This window comes from Bos javanicus, chromosome 8, assembly GCF_032452875.1.
Source record: "Bos javanicus breed banteng chromosome 8, ARS-OSU_banteng_1.0, whole genome shotgun sequence".
NCBI classification, from domain to species: Eukaryota; Metazoa; Chordata; class Mammalia; order Artiodactyla; family Bovidae; genus Bos; species Bos javanicus.
The window spans coordinates 99945269-99958932 of record NC_083875.1 but is presented as its reverse complement, the minus strand read 5'-3'; the positions used below and the strand labels follow the sequence as shown (position 1 = coordinate 99958932).

At 41.9% G+C, this 13664-nt stretch overlaps 1 protein-coding gene across 2 annotated transcripts in view; it reads right to left on the bottom strand.

The window, feature by feature from the left end:
* Window positions 1-13664, bottom strand: part of PALM2AKAP2 (PALM2 and AKAP2 fusion) — a 511493-nt gene that overhangs the window by 404233 nt on the left and 93596 nt on the right. The window contains exon 1 of one of the 2 annotated variants that reach the window (XM_061426454.1): window positions 789-997. The exons of the other annotated variant lie outside the window; for it this stretch is intronic. The gene's annotated coding sequence lies outside the window, so the exon portion shown is untranslated. Of the gene's footprint in view, window positions 1-788; window positions 998-13664 lie in introns of those variants that run through there. 2 annotated transcript variants of the gene reach the window in all.

Sequence of the window (13664 nt, the reverse complement as noted above, 5' to 3'; positions counted from 1 at the left end):
AAGAATGCTACTACCTCATCGAGTTACCGAGATGATTTAACAAGATACTAGCTCTAAGACACAACAGTGCCTGAACCAGATTTATGCCATCCTTCCTTCAACCTCCAGGGACTACGGTTAGTGCTTTTTGCTATTGGGCTAGAACCCTGGACTCTGCATGTGAGGACACTTCGATATGGTTCTTTTGTTGTTGTTCAGTCGCTCAGTTGTGTCCAACTCTTCGTGACCCCATGGACTGAAGCACAGGCTTGCCCCTCCTTCACCATCTCCCAGAGTTTGCTCAAACTCATGGTCCATTGAGTCGGTGATGCCATCCAATCATCTCATCCTCTGTTGCCCCCTTATCCTCCTGCCCTCAATCTTTCCCAGCATTAGGGTCTCTCAATCTGGTTTTAATCATCATTAATTAATAAGAATTAATCATTAATAAGCAAACTTATTTCTGTTAACTCTGACCTAAAGATTGAATCAAATTAAATGATTAAATATTAGCATATAAATTTAGCATATTAAACAACAAGGTCCTACTGTATAACAGAGAACTATATTCAATATCCTGTAATCAACCATAATGGAAAAAATATGAAAAAGAATATGTTTATGTACAACTGAATCACATTGCTGCACAGCAGAAATGAACCTCATTGTAAATCAACTATACTCCAATAAGATAAACTTTTTAAAACATTAGCATATGAGGTCAAGCACCTACACTGTATCTTGTATTTTACTCTATTTCTTCCACATATTTGGGGCTCTTTGTGCCCTGTGTTTATTAACTAACTCACCAGGGTGAGGGGAAGACATTCTTCTGTGCTCTCGAAAAGAGAATTATCAGGCGAGCGTTTCTAACTGACTCGTATTTCCTTCCAAACCTACTGGCATTCCCAAGTGCGTTATCAGAGAGCGGGCTCAGAGACCAATAGTTCGAGGCAGATAGGACATCCTGGGACTGAGAGCAGAGTGGATTTTTTGCTGTCAGCTGCTCCTCCCTGGCTGACACTCTAAGTGGTTGTCATTCCCTTGTGCAGAAGAAAAATACCATAAAAGGCAAGGCCTTTGGGCAGGCCGTTAAGCAGTTTGAAGTGTTCCTCAGGGCTGTGAACTCTCTTGGGAAAGAGCTGCAGACCCCTGGCAAAGATTACAGCACACTTCGCAGCAAACTTGTGGAGTAACAAAGCGCACATTGTTACCGCCTAATGCCAAGCTCCGCGGGCTAGTAAAAATACGTAGTGTACCTTTTTAATGGGGTGAGGGAAGTTGGCTTCCCTGGAACGATTTGGATGGAGTCATAACACAAATAAACTGTATTCTGGGGTCTGAATTGATGAAGCCCAGCGCCAAGCTGCATGGTCACAAATGGGGCAACCAGACCATTGTGTAAATCAAGTGCATAGGCCGGGGAGGTTTGGCAGCTCCACCTCTGCACACTCTTTGGGGGAAAAGATGACTTTGAAACACTTCCCAGCGGCCTCTACTGTCAGCCACTTTTTTCCCTAAACGTATTTATTGTTTATAGCACAGAGGATGTCTGCCCATTACTTTGTTGCTAAAATTCTGGCAATGGAGTGACTTTTTAGACAACCTGGAGTGGGATCTAGCAAGACAGGGGAGGGTGTGCCTGTTCTGACTGGTGTAGTTCGTGTCTCTTCCTTCTTGGAGCTAAGTCTGTGCATGTCTGCACACACACACACACACACACACACGTCCGGCCACTAGAATTGACTCCAGAGATCAGGGAAAAGGAGAAAGAAGGGAGATAGGCAGCAAAAGTTACAAGGGAAGTGAAAACTGAACAATTAGCTCCTTTTCAAACAGAGCCCATAGCTATCTCTGGTAAATGGTGGTGGTGGTGGTGGTTTTGTCGCTCAGTCATGTCCAACTCTTTGCAACTCTATGGTCTGTAGCCTGCGAGATTCCTCTGTCCCTGGAATTTTCCAGGGTTGTGGGTGAAAAGTGAAAGTCGCTCAGTTGTGGCCGGCTTTTTGCAACCCCATGGACTATACAGCCCATGGAATTCTCCAGGCCAGAATAATGGAGTGGGTAGCCTTTCCCTTCTCCAGGGGATCTTCCCAACCGAGGTATCAAACCCAGGCCTCCTGCACTGCAAGTGGATTCTTTACCAGCTGAGCCATAAGGGAAGCCCAAGAATACTGGAGTAGGTAGCCTATCCCTTCTCCAGTGGATCTTCCCAACCCAGGAATTGAATCAGGGTCTCCTGCATTGCAGGCGGATTCTTTACCAACTGAGCTACTAGGGAAGCCTGATAGCAATCAGGGTTGGGGGTTGGTGGGTGGTGGGCAGCGCTAAATAATTTGGGTCTGCCATCCAGCCACTTTATGTAAAGTACTTCCTAAAAGCTAATTCTTTACATTTAAAGTACATGAAGTACTTTACATGTTCAGTTCAGTTCAGTTCAGTCGCTCAGTCATGTCCGACTCTTTGCGACCCCATGGACTGCAGCATGGGCTCCAGGCCTCCCTGTCCATCACCAACTCCCGGAGTTTACTCAGATTCATGTCCATTGAGTCGGTGATGCCATCTAACTATCTCATCCTCTGTCATCCCCTTCTCCTCCCGCCTTCAATCTTTCCCAGCATCAGGGTCTTTTCAAATGAGTCAGTTCTTCACATGAGGTGACCAAATTATTGAAGTTTCAGCTTCAGCATCAGTCCTTCCAGTGAATATTCAGGACTGATTTCCTTTAGGATGGACTGGTTGGATCTCCTTGCAGTTCAAGGGACTCTCAAGAGTCTTCTTCAACACCACCGTAGGGCTCTGAAAATGGGGATTGTTGAAACCTGTGTTCACTGATGAGATTTTATTGAAGCCTTAAGTAAGCTCTCAGAAAATCTGCTTGATGAACATAAAGGATAAGCTGAAAGGAGGGGCTGAGGGAGCCAACAATTATTGCAGGGCTTAAAGGAACTTTTAAAGGGACACACAGACTTAATAGGAGTTCAAGGAGAAGAGGTCTTGTGCCCTAACTCTTCTGTAAGAGAGGAACAGAGCGAGAAGTGAATGCTGCCGGAGCTGTGAGGTCCCGCTGTTATTAGGAGAACATCTGGGGAGCTTATAACATTCCTGGAATCCCAGTTAACACCCTGGAGCAAATGATGTTAAAGGGGAAATACAGCCTTGGTTGGAGGGACTTAAACCGAACTCACCTGCTTCCTCTTTCTCAAGTGTGACGTTAAAATAATCATTATTTTAGGCACTCAAGTCCTCAAAACGTTTATGAAATCATAAGATAATCAAGTCTAAGCAGGAACCTAGTAACTTCCTACTAACCATTTAAACATGAAGAAACTGAGGCTCAGCAAATGGTTTCAGGCCATGAAACTAGACAATGTCCACAGAGATTTGCAAGATAATCTGCTTTATCCATGTGATCCAGAAATATGGTCATTCATTTTGCCTGCAGTGTGACAACCATATTCTTAATTTCAGTACAGAAAATTGTTTCTTCAGAGTTTTTACAAGGATTTCTGTTCTGGTTATTATAACCAACTCAAAAATACATACAGTTTTTAGGTTGGAAATCCATTCCTTGCCTGCAATATCTAACAATATCTCTCCTGTCATTTGCATATCTTTTCCCTATTCTCTGCATTTTGAGAGAGATTTCTAATTTATCTTCTTCAATAATGGTTCACTTCTGCATTGGTTCAGTTCAGTTATTTACTACTTCTAATAAGGGTTTTAATACTGCTCTTGAGATTTTCGCTTTCAGGCATATTTTATCCATTTCTCATTTCCATTTTCATCTCATTCCTCCACATTCCAATGACCTTGTGGTTTTTCTATTTTTAAAGGCCACAGGGAACATAGACAAATGAGTACATTCACATACTAAACAAGAAAAAAGAGCCCATTTGTCATTTGCTGGAATTCATTCATTCATAATCTAAGACATACCAAGCCCCACACGAGGTTCTAAAGCAAGATACGCCCCAAGTTATCAAAATGTATCAGGAAATAAAAGTTATAAACAACTATAATGCAAGATAGAAAGCGTTAGCTGTCTTAAGAAAGGTTTACATCTCAAAAGATATTATGAATACTATACATTTTGGAGGGAAATTTCTGGTTCCTGCATTAGACAATTTTTGGAGGTCTTATTTTCCTCTAAACTTTTAAGATCAATGCTCTCTTTCTTGAGATCTGCAGCAATTTTTTCCACTGGCTCCAAGTCATCTTTTATACTATTTATTTTTTCAGGATGATCACTTAAATAATACGAGCCCTCTCTTAACTTAGAGACAGCAACCATACATGGTATGGACTTAGCCTTATCCACACCCCGCCTCTTCACTTGTATGATGATCTCATGGCTACAGCTGGACCGCAGGTGGATATGCAGTGTCTACCCAAACTCCAGACTCTAACACAGCTCTCTTCTCCTGGGGGAGCATCCCCTCCTGCCTCCATTGTCTGTTTCTTTGAGATTCTGACTCAAAGTACAAGAAAAACTCCAACTCTAGCTTATAGAGTACTTCTGGGATAAATCTTTACTTCTCGAGCTCATGTAAGTCTGAATTTTTGGAACTATACTTCCTAAGATGCAATTAAACATGCTTCAAGAGAGGGAAAAAATGTCCCTTCCTTTTTTCCATCCTGTTGGGTTTGGGGGAATTGTTGAGGTTGGGTGGGTAGAGAAAGAAGGAAGGGTGAATGGGGAAACAGCTTTGTGGCCACTGAAAAAAGCAGCAGCCCCTCAGAAGTAGGAGGGAGGTACTCAGCTTTCTGGCTGAAATAACCAAGGGTTTCTATAAGAGGAGGACTCTACGATAGGTGTCAAAAGCTTTTTCCCCTCCCTCCACCTCTTCTGTCCCCTTGGGGAGACTAATCCCGGATCTTGGGGATAGGCTGTCTGACAATCATCCTTTGCAGGGCTGTGGTGAGCATTCTTGCTTGTTTCTGAGTTTTTCTGGGCACTTAGGGAGAGTTGGGAGAGCTGCAACCAGGCTGCAATCCAGATGCCAGTTCTCCGTTCCGCATATGCTTTTTAATCTTCTTTACCCAAATAGAACAAGTAGAGATGGGAACAAAAATAGAAGCTAAGTTAACCATGCAAGGGGCCAGTATATGTTTATGTGGCATGGGTAAAAGAAATACATATAATCCTGCACACACATTAGAAATGCCCTATAAATCTGGGACTAACAAAGCTAGAGGAAATGATCACAGTCTGGGTGGGAGCCATATGGAACCCAGACAAATGAGTATACCCACATGCTGCACAGTGCAGGGGCCGGGATTGGGGGTGGGGAGGCTAATTTGTCATTTGTCGGACTCCATCCATTCATTCACCAATTACTGTGACATGCCAAGCACTGGGCTAGGTGTGAGGCTGAGGGTAAAACACCCAAGCCAGATACAGCCCCAGTTTTCAAAGTTTGTGTGGATGTGTTTTAGGGCATGCACATAAGCAACTAGAATACAAGGTGAAAAGCATTAATTGCCTTCAGGGAGCACTTCAAACCTCCAGCAACTTTCTTCTCATTTAGGGTGAAAACAAACTTCTTCTGCCGAGACTGAATTGTCTCAGTGTTGAAACTATCTGCAGCTTATCCCCCCTTACTCTATTCACAAAAATTAATTCAAGGTGGATCTCAGAACTGCAAAAACCACAATCTTTCTAAACACTTCCATGACCTTGGAGTAGACCAAAATTTCTTACAAAGGACACAAAAAGTACTAATCATAAAAGAAAAATGATAAAAAATTTCGTGCCTATTACAAATCCTACCTAGCCAAAGATGCCATTAAGGAAGTAAATATGCAACCTGCAGGCTTTAATTTAAAACATAGAGACAGATACATACATAGATAGGTGAGAGAAAGAGAAAGATCTGTTAAAGGCTCTTACCAAAATCTACCTTTAAAACTGCTTCAAATAACAATCAAATATAAACAACCTGATTTTAAAAGACTGAGCAAGACATACGAACAGACACTTCATCTAAAAAGGATACGCGTGTGTGCTAAGTTGCTTCAGTCATTTATGACTCTTTTCAGCCCCACGGACTGTAACCCACCAGGCTTCTCTGTCCATGGCATTCTCCAGGCAAGAATACTGGAGTGGGTTGCCATGCTCTCCCTCAGGAGATCTTCTCAAGCCAGGGATCAAACCCGTGTCTCTTATGTCTCCTGGATTGGCAGGTGGGTTATTTACCACTAGCACCATCTGGGAAGCCCAAAAAGGATATGCAGATGCCCAAAAGCTCATGAAAATGTGCTCAATATCAGTAGTCAGCAGATAAATACAGATTAAAACCACAGTGAAGTGTATTTCAAACTGTGTAGAACAATTAGAACAAAACCAAACAAACCCATCTGACAATACCAAATGTAAGTGAGTATGTGGCACAACTGAAGTTCTTAAACACTGCTGGTGGAAGTGCAAAGTGGCACCATCACTTGGGAAAACGCTCTGGCTGTTTTATATAAAGTTAAACATATTATCATGGGCTTCCTTGGTGCTTCAGATGGTAAAGAATCTGCCTGCAATGTAGGTGACCTGGGTCCGATCCCTGGTTTTGGAAGATCCCCTGGAGGAGGGCATGGTGACCCACTCCAGTATTTTTGCCTGAAGAATCCCCATTATCAGCCTATGACCCAGCAGTTCCACTACTATGTATGGGCCCAAGAAAAATGAAAACACATAACCACAGAAAGACCCGTTCAAATATATTCATGGCCAAATTCACAGAAACAGAGAACGGATTGGTGGTTGCTAAAGGCAGGGGATGGGGAAATGAGCGAAAGTGTTCAAAAGGTACCAGAAAAAAAATATTCATGGCAATTTTATTCAAAAATATTTACTAAATACTCATCAAAACTATGGATAAGGTAACTGTGATGTATTTATTCAATGGTATATCACTCAGCAATGGATGTGTGCTAAGTCACTTCAGTTGAGTCTTTGCAATACTATGGATTGTAGCCTGCCAGGCTCCTTGGTTCATGAGATCTTCCCGGCAAGAATACTGGGGTGGATTGCCGTTTCCTATTCCAGGAGATCTTCCCAAAAGAGGGCTCAGACCTGCGTCTTTTACATCTCCTGCATTGGCAGGGGGGTTCTTTACCACTAGCACCATCTGGGAAGCAATGAACTACTGATAAAGACAACTTCATGGATGAGTCTCCAGAACAATACACTGAATAAAAGAAATCAGACTCGAAAGCATACATACTTCTAATTCCATTTTTTTGAAGTTCAAAAACAGTGATAAAAATCAGAACCCTGTTTACCTCTGGGCTGAAGGAAGAATTGACTAGAACATGTCATGAGAACTTTCGGAGGTGATGAAACATTCTACATTTGGCTTTGTGGTGGTTACAGAACATATATAATTACCAAAGCCCTTCAAAACAGATAATTGAGATATCACATTGTATTATTATACATAAATTATATCTCAAGTTTTAAAATGTAACTTTAAAAAGGGGAAAGTCCCATAGTTTTTAACCTTTTTTTTAAATTGGAAGATAATTGCTTTACATACTGTGCCAATTTCTGCCATACATCAACATGAAGCAGCCAGGCAGACACATGTCTCCTCTCTCTTGAACCTCCCTCCCGCCTCCCACCCCATCCCACCCCTCTAGGTTGTCACAGAGCACCAGGTTGAGCTCCCAGTGTCACCCAGCAACTTCCCACTGGCTATCTATTTTACATATGGTAATGTATACATTTCCATGCTGCTCTCTCAATATGTCCCACCCTCTCTCCCCCACTGTGTTCACAAGTTTGTTCTCTGTGTCTACATCTCCACTGCTGCCCTGCAAATAGGATCATCAGTACCTTCTTTCTAGATTCCATACATGTGCATCAATATACAATATTCATCTTTCTCTTTCTGACTTACTTAGCTCTGTATAATAGGCTCTAGGTTCATCCACCTCATAAGTTCCTCCACCTCATCCACTAACTCAAGTGCATTCTTTTTTAAAGCTGAGTAACATTCTAGGCCCTACATGACCTGATCTTGCTACCTCCCTGATCTCAGCTCCTCTGACTCTTCACCTCACTCCCTCCACTCCACCCATGTAGGACTTCTTGCCATTTCCTGAACATACAATGCTGGGAAAAATCAAAGGCAGGAAGAGAAGGGGACGACAGAGGATGAGATGGATGGATGGCATCACCAACTTGATGGACATGAGTTTGAGTCAGCTCCGGGAGTTGGTGATGGACAGGGAGGCCTGGCGTGCTGCAGTTCATGGGATCACAAAGAGTCAGACACGACTGAGTGACTGCACTGAACTGAACATACCAAGCAATCTCCTAACTCAGGGACCATGCCTTACTGTTACCTCTGTCTGGAAAGTTCTTCACCCAGATAGTGACTTGGCTTGTGTCTCCACTTCCATCAGGTCTCTGCACAAATGCCACCTTCGCAGAAGAGCCTTACATAAGCATCCTACATAAATAACATCACAATCACCACCACCACCCACACCACACTCCCGACCCTCCCTTTCCATGCTTCTTTGCCATAGCACTCATCAACATCTGATATAAATTAATTAGCAGAAAATGAATTACATCTTTGTTTATTGTCTCTTTCCCCTGGAATGAAAGCCTTTTGATAGCAAGGACTTTGTTTTGTTCACTTCTATTTCCCAAGTAGCTACTATAGTTTTTAGCATGTAGTAAACACCTATTAAGTAGCTGACGAATGAATGAATGAATGAATGAATAGGAGGTTACGGTACTGTGAAAGTGAAAGTGAAGTCACTCAGTCCTGTCCGACTCTTTGCAATCCCATGGACTGTAGCCTACTAGGCTCCTCTGTCCATGGGATTTTCCAGGCAATAGTACTGGAGTGGATTGCCACTCCTTCTCCAGCGGATCTTCCTGACCCAGGGATGGAACCCCGGTCTCCCATATTGTAGACAGACGCTTTACTGTCTGAGCCACCAGCGAAGAAGTCACTCAGTAATGTCCAACTCTTTGTGTCCCCGTGGACTGTAGCCTACCAGGCTCCTCCGTCCATGGGATTTTCCAGGCAAGAGTACTGGAGTGGGGTGCCATTTCCTTCCCCAGGAGGTTAGGTAGATCTGATGGAAAAAATCACACTGGATTGATATACGTAATTTTGATTAGACTTCTTTTTCAAATTGCTGGCTAAAAAACTTGCATTTCAAAACACAAATAAGATGAATAGCAGATGTTTCAGGAAAAATAAACAACCTACTTCAAAGAACTCTGCAATATTTTTAAGGACCTATGTGGCCAGCTTTGACACGTCCTTTAAGATGAGAAGTCCTAGAGCAAGATGACCTATGAGATGTCCTCTGTGCTCACAGTGGGAAGCTCCAGTGGACGACACGGCCCTGGGAGCGACCCACATTCTCAGTACCCTCTCGTGGCCCTGCAGTTGGTCTGGTATGGAGTTTCTAAGCTGCTGTCATTTGTATTCCAAATCATAACTATTTAGAAACCAGAGACCTGAAAGTTAGTATTAAAGCAAATACAAATTAGAAAATATTGTATATAGGGTGGATAAACAACAAGGGCCTATTGTATAGTACAGGGAAAATATATTCAATATCCTGTAATAAACCATAATGGAAAATAATATAAGAAAAGAATACATATGTATAGCTGAATCATGCTGTTGTACACCAGAAACTAACACAACATTATAAATCAACTATACTACAGTAAAAACATTTTTAGTACAAACTAAAAACAGGGAAATATTCCCAAGGGTGGGGTATAAGACCACAGAAGTAGACTAGTGTCTGGCTGTGGACTCTTAAGACCAATTCTGTCACTAATTGGTGGTGTGACCCTTAGGAATCAGCTGCAATCTTGGAGCTTCTGCTCCCTTCCCTAGGAAAGAGGAGGTTCAGCCAGAAGGACTCTATAATCACTTTCCAACTCTGAAATGTTTTCAGTTCATGATCTCTATACTTACAACCTAGGAGTTCAACTTCTCACGAGTGAAGCTTTCAGTCATAACATCTACAATTTAAAAAACGATAGGCTTATTACAGATGAATTCACATTTCTTTCTACAACAGATGGCATTCTCTCAAACATGAGGCCTACCTTCCCCGTCTCCATCCTCATCAGAACGCTGATGCAGGTAAATGGATGTAACAGCTTGCATTTCCTTAAATACACTCCAGGGCTCAGATGTTGTCTAAGTCAACAACTCGACTATTTGAATGAGTAGAATCAGTCTGTTGGCCAACCCTGGTGCTCTTTGTGAACTGATGGTTTTGAAGCAACTTTTTGTTCCATTTCTAATCCTGCTATGTATAAGCAGCATGACATTGGTCAAGGCAAAACTATTAGGTATAAAATAAGTTACAAGAATATAATATACAGCACAGGGAATACAGTCAATATTTTATGATAGCTGTATGGAGTACAGTCAGTAAAAATATCTATTACTGCGCTGTACACCCGAAACTAATATAATGTTGTAAGTCAACTGTTCCAATGTGAAGAGCTGACTCGCTGGAAAAGACCCTGATGCTGGGGAAGACCGAAGGCAGGAGGAGAAGGCAACGACAGAGGATGAGACGGTTGGATGGCATCACTGATTCAATGGACACGAGTTTGAGCAAGCTCTGGGGGATGGTGAAGGACAGGGAAGCCTGGCGTGCTGCAGTCCATGGGACGCAAAGAGTCGGACACAACTGAGCGAGTGAACAACAACAAAGTCAGCTGTACTTCAATTAAAAAAAAAAACCATTTGAGCCAATCTACATATCAATCTACAAAACAAAATCATCTGAGCCTTTCCTTACCAACAAGCCATTGTGAGGATCCAATGAGGTAACACATGGTAAAGTTTAGTAAAACTATTATGTGAATATGAGATAGTGTCATCATAATATTGGACTGTGAAAGCCAACCTAAAACCAAATGGAACTGCTGAGAGATCAGGAAGAACATTTGAACCTTCAAGTATTTGAATAGCGTGTATTTCAGATCTCTCTCCTTTCACAGTACACATGCAGAGAACAGGGATGTTGTGGGGGGAAAAAAAAGAGAGTTTTGAGTCAGAGGCCAGAATTTCACATCCCAGCTTATGAGTTTATGAGCCGTGAGATTTCAGGAAAATTTATCACTTTGGGCCTGTGTAAAGGTTTGTTTGAGGAGTCTCAACTCTTTGGAGGTAAAATGAGAAACACTTTTATTTTCTTAGCACCTGGACTCCTCTTTTCTACTGGATTGCAGATTCCCTCAAGGATAAATCCTCCAGATCTTACTGCTTTCCAGGAATTCTATTTGTATAAGAGCAACATTTAAAAATCTCATTTCCAACTATCCAATGCCAGTACACAGAAATATAGTGGTTGTTTGTATAACAATCTTTCATGTTTCAGTTCAGTTCAGTCACTCAGTTGTGTCTGACTCTTTGTGACCCCATGAATCACACAGCACACCAGGCCTCCCTGTCCATCACCAACTCCCGGAGTCCACCCAAACCCATGTCCATCGAGTCAGTGATGCCATCCAACCATCTCATCCTCTGTCGTCCCCTTCTCCTCCTGCTGTCAATCCTTCCCAGCATCAGGGTCTTTTCAAATGCGTCAGCTCTTCACATCAGGTGGCCAAAGTATTGGAGTTTCAGCTTCAACATCAGTCCTTCCAATGAACACCCAGGACTGATCTCCTTTAGGATGGAGTGGTTGGATCTCCTTACAGTCCAAGGGACTCTCAAGAGTCTGCTCCAACATCATAGTTCAAAAGCATCAATCAATTCTTCAGCAGTCAGCTTTCTTTATAGTCCAACTCTCACATCCATATATGACCACTGGAAAAACCATAGCCTTGACTAGACGGACCTTTGACCCTGCTAAATTCATAGTTTGAGCAACTTTTTGAAGGTTTCTTAATTTTCTCTAGAAATAATCATTATTCTATGAGAAAAGACGGGGTTTTTTTTCCCCTAGCTTTTTTCTTCTATTCTTCTTCTATTTATGTTTTCCTAGTATGCCTTTTAAAAAAAATTAATTAATTTTTATTTTGGCCATGCCTAGGATGCCTTTTATTTCATTCTTCAAAAGTGATGCACCCATCAGAAAGCCCTTAGAGGCAGCTGTTGTTTCTCTAAGCTAGACATTCTCAGCAGCAGGCTCTAGGGGCAGCTGTGAGAAAATGGGGAGGAAGATTCCACTTGACACCTTACACACAGTATCCTTATCTTTTTTACATTAATTTTTATTGAAGGGTAGTTTAAAATGTACAACTTTACCACGTTTGTTAGTTTCTACTTTACAGCAAAGTAAATCAGCTATACATATATATACATCTTCTCCCTTTTGGACTTCTTTCCCATTCAGGTCACCACAGTGCATTAAGTAGAGTTCCCTGTGCTGTATAGAATGTTCTCATTCGTTACCTGTTTTATACACAGCATCAGTGATGTACAGTGTCAATCCTAATCTCCCAGTTCAACTCACTCCCCCTCTCCCCCTTGGTTTCCATATGTTTATTCTCTCTGTCTGTGTCTCTATTTCTGCTTTGCAAGTGAGATCATATTTTTCTAGACCATTTTTCTAGATTCTACACAGATGTATTAATATACAATATCCTCTTCTTTAGATTGGGAATAGTAATTTACCCTTCCGGGTATGCTATGAGAGAAGCACAAGGTCACGTAAAAATAAAAAAGTGTGGCCAATGCAATACAGTGCACACAGTTGCTGTTCAGGAAATGAGTTCTAATTTTTGGTAATACTGGTGTCAGAAACAGTCTCAGTTTAGAAGCCCAGTATATAATGATCGTCTGTGCCTCTTGCCACCTGGAAGACACAAGTGAGGTCTTCCATGCTTAGACACCAAGACCGTGTTAGGCAAGTTGGTGGTCCTCCATTTGGTCTCAGACTTTTTAGAACCAATACCTAAATATTGTAACAATTTTGAAAAAACACAATAAGAACAAAACCTTAAAACTAGAAAGAGACTGCCCATTTTACAAGTAGTAATAATTTTGAACAGGTTTTCTTTGAACAGTATCCTTATCTTTTTTACATTAATTTTTATTGAAGGGTAGTTTAAACTTTACAGCTTTACCATGTTCTGTTAGTTTCTACTTTGAAAGCTCAAGCTTCGGAACCCAATGAGTAAACTGCTTATAGATCTGCTAAACAACGTAGGGTCAAAATTCACTAGTTACAATGCGTGTTAACTAGTTATTTTCTTGTTGGATTGTCAATTACTCTTACTATGAGAGCAGTGAATGTATCTAGCTAAAATTAGCAACGTTCCAGTTTTATTCTTGGTCTTGTTTTCCGTTGACTTTTCATGCTTGTGTGCCTGGCTTACTTCTTTTTGTCTGCGGTGAGGCCTGTGGCATGCTTCAGCTCATTATACAGTGGCTGCTGCTGTTGCCTCTAACATTTCATTTGCTTCTGCCTCTTTTCAGATATACACTTGGCAGAGTAAGTGACACTTCTCCACATTATCATGCCAGATGCCACCCTTGACCACATGGTCAGGGAGTCAATGAGTTTATTAGGCACTTCCCCAGGTTTTAAAAGACACATTCCAAATCTGCTGTCACAGGACACATGGATCCACTGGTCACTTCCTTCCAGCTTTGACTGACCATTCAGGCCACTGGGGATGTTGGTCTGTGGGTTGATTAGACTGACCACTGGTCCTTAAGTCTTTTCCACCACATCTCTGT